The sequence below is a fragment of the Schistocerca nitens genome, chromosome 1, assembly GCF_023898315.1.
Source record: "Schistocerca nitens isolate TAMUIC-IGC-003100 chromosome 1, iqSchNite1.1, whole genome shotgun sequence".
In the NCBI taxonomy this organism is placed as follows: domain Eukaryota; kingdom Metazoa; phylum Arthropoda; class Insecta; order Orthoptera; family Acrididae; genus Schistocerca; species Schistocerca nitens.
In genome coordinates this window covers 755,234,280-755,248,188 of record NC_064614.1, presented here as the reverse complement: position 1 = coordinate 755,248,188, position 13,909 = coordinate 755,234,280, and the positions used below count along the sequence as shown (strand labels likewise).

Sequence of the window (13,909 nt, the reverse complement as noted above, 5' to 3'; positions counted from 1 at the left end):
TTTTTCTGCATTGGTAAGTCCCATCATCCATTCACGACCTGCTGTTTGGACTGTCACGCACTAACTGACTAGCAGGTCGCAATGCACTGAGGGAGCACACGAGGACACTGTAAGGAAACAAATCTTATTACTTAGCAGCTACACAGGCTGAATGGCACAGACAAGTGTCGGTGTGGAAACTTTGCAAATTATGATATCTCATAAACGACTCTCATAAAAGTCCTACAACAAACACTACTGACATTCTAATTTACACTACTTTTAGTTTGTCAATGTCAGTAGGCATTGTTCGATTTAAAAAGTGTATGATCACACAAAAATACACTTAATAACTATTATTACAATCTGGTGATTGGCTAACAATTGACTACCGATCAATTCTGTGAAAACCACACATCCATAGCACTTTCCATTTCCGCAATATTTGAGGGGTAAGTTTTAAGTGATTCACTGTGTGTACAGGCTGAACTACAAGGTGTCCGAAAAGACTTTCCCTGATTACATAATTGATAACTCAGGCTAGAAGTAAGATACAAACATGAAACTTGTGTCGAATTGTTTACAACTATCAAAGTTTTTTTTCTGTTCTAGGTTCGCAGTACGTAAGTAGTGGATGAGGTGCAGTGCCCAAGAAGCCATGTTAACCAATCAGGAGAAGGCACAGTGCGTCCTGTGGTACCATAAGAGACGATCAGCAACCACAGTGCAGAGACACTTCCAGATAACATTTGGAAGGAATCCACCTGATGTCAAGAGCATTAAAGCCTGGTATGAGAAGTTCAAGAACACAGGATCGGTTGCTGATCTTCCGAGGTCTGGTCGACCAAGAACCGCAGCAGACAGGGTGGAAGCTGTAAGGCAGTCTTTTCTGCGAAGTCCGAAGAAATTGGTGCGTAGGTCCTCACGTGAACTACAGATGCCAAAAAGCTCTCTCCATGACATTTTACACAAACGTTTATTGTTTCGTGCATACAAAGTGCAAATCGTTCAGGCCTTGTTGCCTAATGGCAGTACACGTCGATATGACTTTGCGGTCGAAATGCTATCACGTATTGAGGACGATGATGGTTATCTCAGACGAATTGCCTTTTCCGACGAAGCGACCTTTTTTGTCAGTGGAGTAGTGAATCGCCATAATGTGCGCATTTACAGTGTATCTGGACATGTTGCAACTGTATGCTGTTCCTCAGCTGCTTCAGTATCACCCCGATGTCTTGTTTCAGCAAGACGGTGCACCGCCTCATTGGGGTTTAGACGTCCGTGCCTATCTCAATATGGCCTTTCCTGGGCGATGGATTGGTCGTGATGGGCCAAAGGTTTGGCCTCCCCGCTCTCCTGACGTAACCCCATTAACTACTTTTTATGGGGTTATGTCAAGGACGAGGTCTACCGAACACGTGTACCAGATCTTGAAACCCTGCGGCAACAGATAGCCACAGTCGTTGAATCGATCCATCCAGTGATGTTGGCTAATGTGTGGAGGGAAATTGAATATCGCCTAGATGTGCTACGTGCTACCAAGGGTGCTCATGTGGAAGTTCACTGATGTGTGAAAAAACTTTGATAGTTTGTAAACAATTAGACACCAGTTTCATATTTGTATCTTACTTCTAGCCTGAGTTATCAATTTATGTAATCAGGGAAAGACTCTTCGGACGCCCTGTAGAACACAAGCGAGAAACTTTAAAAGGTTGGTTGTTCACTGATACCTACTGAGTATTTTCGTATAAGCGACCACGATCTACGGTGTCTCGTTACAGAGTAATAATGTAACAATGATTTATTTAATTTGTTACCCTGGTCACCCGTGTTTCTGCGAAAATACCTCCATATCAATGAATATGACTGTAATATGTGATCATACTAACACGGAAGGATTCGGGTTCTGGTAGGCTCCTGTGTAGAGATAGGAAGGTACTGTGATAAGGTTGCCGTCGTTGTGCCGATCTTGCACTGCATTCACTGAACCCACAGACAAGACCTACTCGTCATCCCTAATTCTGTGTCTTTTGCCTCGTATCACAGTTAACGTACGACTGACACTGCCGGGGAAAACAAACCGAGACATAGCCGAGCAATGCTGAACGCAAGCTTGAGCGCGCAGCCTAAAGTGGGCATTACTGTTGTCAGCAGCAAACACCGTCTTTGACACAAAGAGGAGTGCACAATGGTGCAAGAAAAATTTTTGATATAAAATGTATGACAGATAACAAAGAAAAACTTAAAAATTGACAACTCCTTCTATTCCGTAGAAGAATATCTATTACTGTAATGTGTAGAACGTGGTGGATAGGAATTACTAACTCAGATCTGTGTATCTTTTTTCCTGTTTGTAACATTAAAAAAAATTAGAAACGTTCAGAATGTAGCCCTATGTACAAATTAATTTGCGATGTGAATGTAAAATAACTCGTTCCACATCATTAAGATCTATCGTGTAAAATGGTCCGTGGAACATGTAACTAACCGACTAACCAACCGTGAGTGAATGGAAAAACTTTGTTTTCGAACAAGATACATAGCGCATACCGTCGACATTTGCACTGTTGTGCACTGTTTTCAGAGAAACCAAACTCTGAAACGAGCCGCCGGAAAGCGTGAGTTCGCTGTAATAAAATACTGAAAATGGGTACCCGAACGACCTCTGAAAGTTTGTCGCTGGATTTCTGGTTCACCATGTACACGGGGTGTCACAGGAGGAATGCTCAGTATTCAGGGATATGACGGGAATGACCGTTCTAAGCTAAAAAGTTCAGTAAATATGGGCTCTAAAATGCATTCCTTAAGGGCTATCTTGTTGAATAGAAGACATGTGCTTCTCAATAGCTCATAGCTTTGAAGGTATACACCTCACAGACCACGTTATTGGAAATATGTTTCTTGTTTTGGTCCACAGTATTATCTCGCAAAAGCTTGAAGCAGAAGAGATTTGTTTCACAATATTGAAGATGAAGAAATGCTCGTAGCTCAGAGATATGCATTTTAGAGCCCTTTCTTACTAGATTATTTTGCTTAGATCGACAGTTCATGTCCTATCCGTGAATACTGACCATTCCTCCTGGTACACCCTGTATATGAATTTAGTTTCTTTCACACTGGACTCGCATTCGGGAGGACAGCGGCTCGAATCTGCGTCCGACCATCCAGATTTAGGTTTTCCGTGGTTTCCCTAAATCGCACCAGGAAAATATCGGGATGCTTCCTTCGAAAGGGCACGGCCGGTTTCGTTCCCCCATCCTTCAAACTTTCCGAACTTGTGCTCCGTTCCTAATGAACCCGATGACGACGGGACGTTAAACCATAATCTTCTTTTGTTCGTTTTCATTGTATTATAATTTATTGTTTACAAGATGCATATTCACCAAAGTTGTATTTGGTTTCGCTATTCCTGACAGAAGATACGACGACTATTTGTTTATGGTCCTTGACTGGAATTAAAGGCATTTTAAAATCTTGATTTTATGCGATGTATTATTTGATAAATATATTGTACTGCGGTGGACAGCTTCCGTCAGTATTTTACTATACGTCTTGCTACCGGCCGATGTGGCCGTGCGATTCTAGGCGCTTCAGTCTAGAACCGCGTGACCGCTACGTTCGCAGGTTGGAATCCTGCCTCGGGCATGGATGTGTGTGATGTCCTTAGGTTGGTTATGTTTAAGTAGTTCTAAGTTCTAGGGGACTGATGACCTCAGATGTTAAGTCCCATAGTGCTCAGAGCCATTTTTACACGTCTTGCTGTCCAAAGTAGGATATTATTAGACGCCAGCTTGATAAAGAGCTAAAATCCAACTAAAAGATAACCATCAAAATGTCCCATATAGACAGTCAAGTGCATCGAACAAGATACCAAGTCTGCTATTGCTGAACTTTGAATCTCCACCTGCCATTCAACGACGTATGGCAAAACAACAGGTTTGGGACTCCTTTATTAAGGAATCCTTAGGAGTACACATGGCGGAAAATATGATGAACTGTAACAGCGGTTACTAGTTGAATAATGCGTGATACGCATCAGTTCCACGATTTGCTCTAATCGAAGATGACAGACAGAGCACGTCGATGGCCGGCAGGCAGCGCAGAGAACAGCTGAGTTCGGCAATTCCATCAGCGACTGCCCTGTTCGCAGTGTAGTGTTCTCAGTCTTGTCACCGCGATCTTGACGCATGCGCATAATACACGCAGCGCGCTAGTAAATTGCAGTACGTGTGAAGGCCTCGTCAGTCTTCGATGGCTCATTTGAAGATGACTGGCAGGTGCCTGTTCGAGATATCCTGGAGTATAGTTAAGGGCTACGGCATGCAAGCCCGATACTTCTTTGCACAAGTTATTACTAGATAATCAGTATTACATCTGTCACTAGCGTGATCACTGACGTACAGCTGTACACGAAAAAGTGCGCACAGTTTCGTACATGCATTACAGGAACTGTGAAACAGCGCTACACTCGTAAGTACTAAGTAGTGAGACTACAACGTAAATAGCAGCTTCGTTTCGCTTAAGTAAATTACTTTTTGTGGTAGATAAAGCACTGCTTCGGGGGCAAGTGGTTAATTTCCAGGTGTAGTAGAGCACATAATTTTGACTTCTTAAACCTTGACTTTCGCGTCTTGTGACGTAGACATACGTCGGCACTGAATCTCATATCTGTCTTCCGCCGCTTTTCATAAAATGAGCCAGAAGTATGTGCAAAAGGTAGGCTCACTAATCGATGACTATCTGCTAGTGCAAGAGATGATTTCCGTCTGCACACACTTGTATTGATGAGGAAATATCGATGAGAGGGATATCGATTTCCTGTTATCTCTGGCGCGTTCCCTCCCATACACTCTCCAAGTGTGACCCATGCGTAACGATGACGCCCTAAGGCGCCCACCTTATCTGCGGTAATCTGCGCCTTCAAATAGCCGCCTGTAACCCGTATCCGCTATCACTGTCCGCGGATCGCCACTGCGCGCAACCACCACCCACCTACGTGTACAGGTAAGCCGTGTAACGCCTCGCTGCGTCCGCAGCTCGTGGTCGTGCGGTAGCGTTCTCGCTTCCCACGCTCGGGTTCCCGGGTTCGATTCCCGGCGGGGTCAGGGATTTTCTCTGCCTCGTGATGACTGGGTGTTGTGTGATGTCCTTAGGTTAGTTAGGTTTAAGTAGTTCTAAGTCCTAGGGGACTGATGACCATAGATGTTAAGTCCCATAGTGCTCACAGCCAGCCTCGCTGCTCTGCCCGTTACGTTTTTTGCCGACCTACTTGACAACAGCCACTATGAAAATTAAATTTTTTTTCCACTTACGTGTTCCAAAGTAGATGCGTACAAATTATATCCAATGGCAAATTCTCTTACACCACTTTGTGATGCGTTATTAGTACAAGTATTTTGTATTTTCTGCGTTGTCACCACCATTTCCAAGGAGGCTGTATAACTGAACGGATTTTTTGAAAGCGCTATTGGCTGATTTCGGCTCTACAGCCATTTTCAAGTGAACTAAATTGTTCAAATGGCTCTGAGCACTATGGGACTTAACATCTGAGGTCATCAGTCCCCTAGAACTTAGAACTACTTAAACCTAACTAACCTAAGGACATCACACACATCCATGCCCGAGGCAGGATTCGAACCTGCGACCGTAGCGGTCGCGAGGTTCCAGACTGAAGAGCCTAGAACCGCTTGGCCACACCGGCCGGCGTGATCGGGCGAGGAATGACTTTATTGCTCATATGACGCGTTTAGGAATTTATCCATCATCAGACTCCCAGGAGCCATTATTGCACGTAGATATGACGTTTGTTTCACATACAACTTGAAACGCCATATATACCTGCAGTAAGCATTCCTGGAAATCTGGTGATGAAGAAATTCCAAAGTGCGTCGTATGAGCGATAAAGTCATTCCTTGCCCGATGTTAGACTTTTACCATTGCGACCCAGTCAGCCTCAATGCAGAACTACTGTTTGTTTTAATTTCAAGTTCGACGTCGAATAGCAAACGACAAAAAAAAATTTTTTTTTCATGCGATATAATTACAGATAACATTATTTTTCCTTTGTTTCACTGTGAAACCTGACTTCTTGCCAAATTTCATGGTTCCAGGTCATCGGGAGGTACGCTATAGGTTTTGATGATTGAGTTTTCGAGTTTCAAAAGATGTGACATAAATGGACGTATCTTTTGGTTGTATTGACTTAGAAGCGTACATGTATTACGCCGCCAAGGGCCTGTACACCTTACTACGTGACATAAATTTTAGCTTGATACGTCTACCCGTCCCTGAGATAAAGGGTTTTGAACAGTCGGACAGACAGACAGACAGACAGACAGACAAAGTGAGCCTTTGAGGGTTCGGTTTTCACTGACTGAGCTACGGAACACTGAAAATTAAAAAGTTACTTGATTTATAAGGCTATGTATACACCGCGAACCAGAATTTGCGTATTCTGACGCCACAGCGCTATTTCAGCCATACAAACAGTGTAAAAAAGTATAATAATATTTCATCGCATGCACATTATCGGCATAAAACGGTCATTAAAGGAAAGCAATTTGGCAACAGTGTAATCACATACAGAATGAATTTTCACTCTGCAAAGGAGTGTGCGCTGATATGAATTTTCCAGGCAGATTAAAACTTTGTGCCGGGCTGAGAAACGAACTCAGCACCTTTGCGTTTCGCGGGCAAGTGCTTTACCGACTTAGCTATCACAGGTGGTCTCGTCGTTACAGGTATACTTCCGCCAGCACCTCATCTCCTTCTTTGCAACTTCACAGAAGATCCTTTGCATCCCGTAGAGGACTATGACTCCTCGAAGGTAGCTCAGTCATTGGTGGAGCAGTTATCCACAAAAGGCAAAAGTCTCAGGTTCGAATCCCGGTCTGGCATTAAGTTTTAATCTGCCAGAAAGTTTCAGATCAGCGCACACGGCGCTGTAGAGTGAAAACTCATTCTGGAAACAGTCATTCAGGTTGTGGCTATATCATGTCTCCGCAACACACTATCTTCCAAAAGTGCAGGATACGGACGAGAACTTCTGCGAAGTTTCGAGGTTACGAAATGAGGTGCTGTTGGAGGTGAAGCAGTGAGGGGGAACTTAAGAGATGGGAGTCGTGAGTCGTGTTTGGACAGCTCAGTCAGTAGATCACTTGTCCGCGAAAGACGAAGGTCTCAAATTCGAGTCGCAGTCTGTTATACAGTTTTAATTCGCCAGGAAGATTCAAAAGTGGAATCACATGCACGACTAGTATCTCGAGACAATTTTGTGTAACTGTGCTACCTAGTACTGCAGTGAATGACGCTTAGAATTAGAATGGTCTAGTTCGTGGGTTCGGTACAAGCTCTAGGTGTAAGTTTTTTTTTCTACTTTTAGGATATGTGATATGGTAACCGGCTGCTTATTTGTTATACAAAAGTTACAGCAAGTCTTATACAAAACACGTGAAATTATTTAACAGAATCACAGAAATCAGAGTACATTCATTTTTATTATTCCATTCTGAAAGTCGTATTTTGTCTTTAAACGTTTACTATGTTCTCTTCCATGCTTTTCACCCCACCAAGCATTTCTGTCAACGGGCATCTTTGCCTCTCTTTTTTCGGTCATAGCTCTTCCCCCAAAATTACAAAAAACGACACTACCTCTATCAGTCCTGGTCTGTCCCTATTCCTTTTTATCCTAGGTAGTTTTCCTGCAATCATGCAAATCATATAGTCATATCGCCTAGATGTAGTATTTCGCATAACTTTAACAAAAATAAATTTGAACCAAGTTTCTAGTATGTCCTCCTGTACTTGATTCTATCGACTACTAGCCACTACCACGTTGATCTCTTTTATTTCCGTTACATTTCTTTACCACATTACATCACCAGTAGTTTAAGCAACCCACTTCACTGATAATTACCAAACTCTCTTATTCCATTCCGTCGCTGAATGTGTGCAAGAAGTAGTAACGCGGTTCCATGCTGCTCTTGTAACTGTGCATGCTCTTATGTTGCGAAGAATTCAGAGGAAAGTCATGCAGCGAGTAGCTGTTTGGACATGCAAGGAGATCGCATTGAGAATACGTCCTGAAGACTGTATATTTTGTAAAAGACATGCTGACACTGATTTAAAATATTACAACTGGCTCGCATTTCACGAATATAGTATTCATGTACAACGTCTTCACAATTATAAGTTTTGTAGGTACTTACTGTATTTACAGCCTATGGTTGGTAATTTATTTTTGACTTATTATTATTCTTCATGAACATTTCCGATATGTCATCCCAGCAACTCTGTTACTTCCAAAACTGACAAACTGTCGTTGTAGGATGTTTGTCGTTCAACATAAATTGCACATTTAAGCAATATTGGATTAATCAAAATTATACAATAAAGAAATTACACCCAGACCCAAAACGCAAAACTTTATCCCATGCACTAGATACGCGGTACAGTTACACAATATTGACTCAAGATACTAGTCGCACGTGATACTACATTGCTGCCAAATTTCGTTCCAGTTTCTAGTGAACAGAAGTTCAAGGAACGAAATTCTGTTATGAGACACGTTTGTACTATTAGTATGCAAGGAATCGCGGTGTGGCGTCCGAGAGCGCGAATTATTGTTCACACTGTGTATGAGACAGAAGTAAGCGTCGACGACTGTCACGCTGAGAATTCATGTTTATTTCCCAGTACTGCCAGAGATTTTTGCTTGATGGGAAGGACTGCAACCCGCCTCAAAGAACTTCAAAACCGATAACGGCCTGAAACGCGGCTTGTTAATCTCATGTCTCTCCATAACGCATCCGCAAGATTCTTTTGTCTCACATGGTGATCGATTCCATTCGTCTCGTCTGTGGACAGAGCGGCGGAGTTTTTCTTTGCTTCTTTTATATACGTCATATGACATCCAAGAACTACACAGGGCGTCTAATATAACGACGCATCTGCATTGAAGCACACGACATAATCGTTGCAATGTGCCCAATACAGGACAAAGCCAAATTGCACCGATCAAACTTTGAATTTTGCTCAGAGGTATTTTCCGAGCATTTTGGTATAAGGGGCCCTTGATCTACTATGGCTCGTACAAGAGCAAAATTCTGACAAGGTTCCAGGCAGACGGCTTGGATGATTACAAGAACGGACACTGGAGAATGGGGTAGTCTCAAAGAAATCAAATTGGAATACATAAATCGATAAACTTTAGCAGTGGAACCTCTATTTCAGTAACTACTTCGTCAGTTGCGGACACGCAAATAGAATTCTCCTTTGGATATAGTGGAGAAAATCATGAAACAGAGCAGTAAAGTAATTTTGATTGATCCCAGCTTTTTACCCCAGTTACATTTCTTTCTGTGAAAATGCCTCCGCAAGAGTGCAAAGCCTGAAATATACAGTCACCTAAATGGACAACACAAAACTCAGAGTATTGCAACAATACTCAGGCCATGCAGAAGTACTATAATGACGTGACAAAAAGTCACAGGCTAGCGACCTACACGCATACAGATGGCGATAGTATCGCATACACAAGAGCACTGCATAGACAGAGCCGTCGCTTGCACTCAGGTGATTATGACCGTACGACAGGAATTAACTGGCTTTCGCGAAATAGTAACTGGAGCTAGACGCAAGGGAGATTCCATTTCGGAAATAGTTAGGGAATTCAATATTCCGAAATCCACAGTGTGTCGAGATTACCAATTGTCAGGCATTACCTCTCACCACGGAAAACACAGTAACTGGATGCCTTCACTTAACGACCGAGAGCAGCGGCGTTTACGTAGGGTTGTCAGTGCTAACAGAGGAGCAACAATGCGTGAAGTAACCCCAGAAATCAAGATGGGAGTACGACGAACGTATACGTTAAGACAGCACGGCGAAATTTGTCGATAATCATCTACAGCAGCAGACGAGAGTGCCTCTGCTAATAGCACGACATCGCCTGCAGCGCCTCTCCTGGACCGCTGACCATATCGGTTGGACCCTAGACGACTGGGAAACCGTTACTTGGTCAAATCCGTCTCGATTTCAGTTGGTAAGACCTGATGGTAATTTTCGAGTGTGGCGCAGACCCCACGACGTCATGCACCCAAGTTGTCAACAAGACACTCTGCAAGCTGGTGGTGGCTCCATAATGGTGTGAACTGAGTTATCTTGGAACGGATTGTGTCCTCGGTTGTGTTCGGTTACTTGGAGACCATTTTCAGCCATTCATGAACTTCATGTTTCCAAAAAATGTTCACATCAGTCCCTATGCTTACACACTACTTAACCTAAATTGTCCTAAGGACAAATACACACACTTATGCCCAAGGGAGGACTCGAACCTCCGCCCCACCAGCTGCACAGTCCATGACTGCAGCGCCTGAGACCGCTCGGCTAATCCCGCCCTCTTGTTTCCAAACAACGACTGAATTTTTATGGATGACAGTGCTCCATATCAGCACACCACACTTGTTCGCGATTTGTTTGAAGAACAGTCTCGAGAATGCGAGCGAATGATTTGTACACCCAGGTCGCCCGAGATGAATCCAATCGAACATTTATGGGGTATAATCGAGAGGTCAGTTCGTGCAAAAAATCCTGCACCAGCTACACATTCGCAATTATGAAACGGCTATAGAGATAGCGAGGCTCAGCATTTCTGCATGGGACTTCCAGCGACCTGTTGAATCCATGCCACGTGGAGTTGCTGCACCACGCCGATCAAAGCGAGGGCCGACACGATATTAGGAGGTATCCCATTGTCACCTCACTGTATGATGTGGTTGCCGTCGCTGTGGGAACAGATCAGCGTAGCGTCGTTGTTACGCTCTCTTATTGCAAATAGTGAACCCGTACACGAGCTGCATAACCGCCAACACGTCGTAAGTAAACCTGTCAGTACTACAATGTATCATTGGTAATGTACAACTAACACTCTCGGAAATGCCGAAAGGTACTGAACTCAGGCTTGAGGGCGAAGAATGAAGGGGATATCAGTGTTGTCAAACAGCAAGTACCGTGGATGAATAGAACAAGTTCGCTTACAAACGAGGTACCCAGCACTCACTGTCGACGTGTGTAACGTTTTGCAGATATTTTCAGTACAATACGGGTACGAACCTGAGATCCGTAGGTGCATCTCGATTGTGAGGAATGCTACCATCTGGAAGGACACGTCCATCACTGCCAAGACAAATCTCACCCTCGCCCTAACTGCAATCTTCCCTACCGCGAGTATGTAGCAGAAATTTGGACGATGAAGACAGCGGATCGTCGCAGGATTGATGCTCTGGAAATGTCGTGCTACAGAAGGGTACTCCGAATGCGATGGGTAGCATATCGAACCAATGAATCGATTCTGAGGCAGCTCGGCCTCAGAACAAAACTGTTGACTCTTATCAACCAAAATAAGTTAACCTACACTGACAAAAATAATTAATGTAAAGTAATTAAATTTTAGATATCTACTTGTCTATGTAACGTATTTAAGTCATTAATATTGCAAGATCACAGGTTAATGTAAGTGTGAGATAAGCCACTGCAAACGTGAAATTCTCGTACATTAATTACCTCCAGAACGTTGAATGCAAGCATGCAAACGTGCATACCTTGTACAGGTGCGGGATGTAAGATTGTGAGATGGAGTTCCCTGCCGGTTGTACTTGGTCGGTCAATACAGGGACGATTAATACCAGGTTGTGGATGGCGTTGGAGTTGCGGTGCAATGATGTCCCATATGTGGTCGATAGGAGACAGATCTGGTCGTCGAGCAGCCACGGAAACAGGTCAACACTCTGTAGAGCATGTTGGGTAACAACAGTGGCTTTCAGGCCAGCGTACTGAGTACAAATTTGCAGTCATCGTTTTTGGGAAACCTACGACAGTGCTCCTGCTGTCGTGCAAAATCACACCCCGGACCAAACTCCAGATCTAGTGTGTCTAGCACGCAGACAGTCTGGTTGCATGCCCTCAATTGGTCTTCTTCTGACCAACACAAGGCCATCAACGGTATTGAGGCAGAACCAGCTTTCATCAGTAAACGCGACAGATCTCCAACCTGCCCTCCAATGAGCTCTCGCTTCACACCAATCGCAAATGGCAGTGATTTGGGGTCAGTGGAAAGCAGGCTACGGGGCCACTGGCTCGGAGGTGTCCTTGAAGTAACCGATTTGAAACAATTCACTGCGTCATTATAGTGCCAACTGCTGCTCATATTGCTGCTGGAGAAGCGGTACGAAGCCCCATAGGCGTACGCCGAACAGGATGGTCTCTTTTTGTAGTTTCACATGGCCGTCCGCAGCCCGGTCTTCTGACGACTACATCCCCGTGACCACCGGTGCCGGAAGTTATGTACAGTGTCTATACTCCCGCCCAGTCTTTCTGCAGTATCGCAGAAAGAACATGCACCTGCTCTTAGCCTTATTACACGACCTCGTTCAAACTCAGTGAAGTGTTGATAATGGCACCTTTGTCGACTTGAAAGCAACTCACCACGTCCAATCTCAAAGGTAATTGACGCTCACGACGTTACATTGTGTATTTAAAGCAAACCTGGTTTGCATCCTCGTACTGGCACCAATCTACATCTACATTTACATCCATACTCCCCATGCCACCTAACGGTGTGTGGCGGAGGGTAACTTGAGTACCTCTATCGGTTCTCCCTTCTATTCCAGTCTCGTATTGTTCGTGGAAAGAAAGATTGTCGGTAAGCCTCTGTGTGGGCTCTAATCTCTCTGATTTTATCCTCATGGTCTCTTCGTGACATATACGTAGGAGGGAGCAATATACTGCTTGACTCCTCGGTGAAGGTATGTTCTCGAAACTTTAACAAAAGCCCGTACCGAGCAACTGAGCGTTTCTCTTGCAGAGTCTTCCACTGGAGTTTATCTGTCATCTCCGTAACGCTTTCGCGATTATTAAATGATCCTGTAACGAAGCGCGCTGCTCTCCGTTGGATCTTCTGTATCTCTTCTATCAACCCTATCTGATACGGATCCCACACTGCTGAGCAGTATTCAAGCAGTGCGCGAACAAGCGTACTGTAACCTACTTCCTTTGTTTTCGGATTGCATTTCCTTAGGATTCTTCCAATGAATCTCAGTCTGGCATCTGCTTTACCGACGATTAATTTTATGTGTCATTCCATTTTAAATCACTCCTAATGCCTACTCGCAGATAATTTATGGAATTAACTGCTTCCAGTTGCCGACCTGCTATATTGTAGCTAAATGATAAAGGATCTTTCTTTCTACGTTTTCGCAGCACATTACACTTCTGTACATTGAGATTCAATTGCCATTCCCTGTACCATGCGTCAATTTGTTGCAGATCCCCCTGCATTTCAGGACAATTTTCCATTGTTACAACCTCCCGATATACTACAGCATCATCCGCAAAAACCTTCAGTGAACTTCCGATGTTATCCACAAGGTCATTTATATTTATTGTGAATAGCAACAGTTCTACGACACGCCCCTGCGGCACACCTGAAATCACTCTTACTTCGGAAGACTTATCTCCATTGGGAATGACATCCTGCGTTCTGTTATCTAGGAACTCTTCTGTCCAATCACACAATTGGTCTGATAGTCCATATGCTCTTACTTTGTTCATTAAACGGCTGTGGGGATTGTATCGAACGCCTTGCGGAAGTCAAGAAACACGGCATCTACCTGGGAACCCGTGTCTATGGCCCGCTGAGTCTCGTGGACGAATAACGCGAGCGGAGTTTCACACCTTCGTCTTTTTCGAAATCCATGCTGATTCCTACGGAGTAGATTTCTAGTCTCCAGAAAAGTCATTATACACGAACATAATAGCCCTACTCTTATGTTACTCGGCGAAAATCGAATAGACATCGTCTTTCGGATGTAGAAACATAACTCGCCTACCAACTTTAGTTTATGTCGCATAACTCCTCCTTGGTCTTGTGATT

At 43.9% G+C, this 13,909-nt stretch overlaps 1 protein-coding gene across 1 annotated transcript in view; it reads left to right on the top strand.

The window, feature by feature from the left end:
- The first annotated feature begins 4,945 nt into the window (after positions 1 to 4,945).
- Positions 4,946 to 13,909, top strand: part of LOC126260887 (uncharacterized) — a 116,515-nt gene continuing 107,551 nt past the window's right edge. The window contains exon 1 of the mRNA XM_049958332.1: positions 4,946 to 4,983. The gene's annotated coding sequence lies outside the window, so the exon portion shown is untranslated. The remainder of the gene's footprint in view (positions 4,984 to 13,909) is intronic.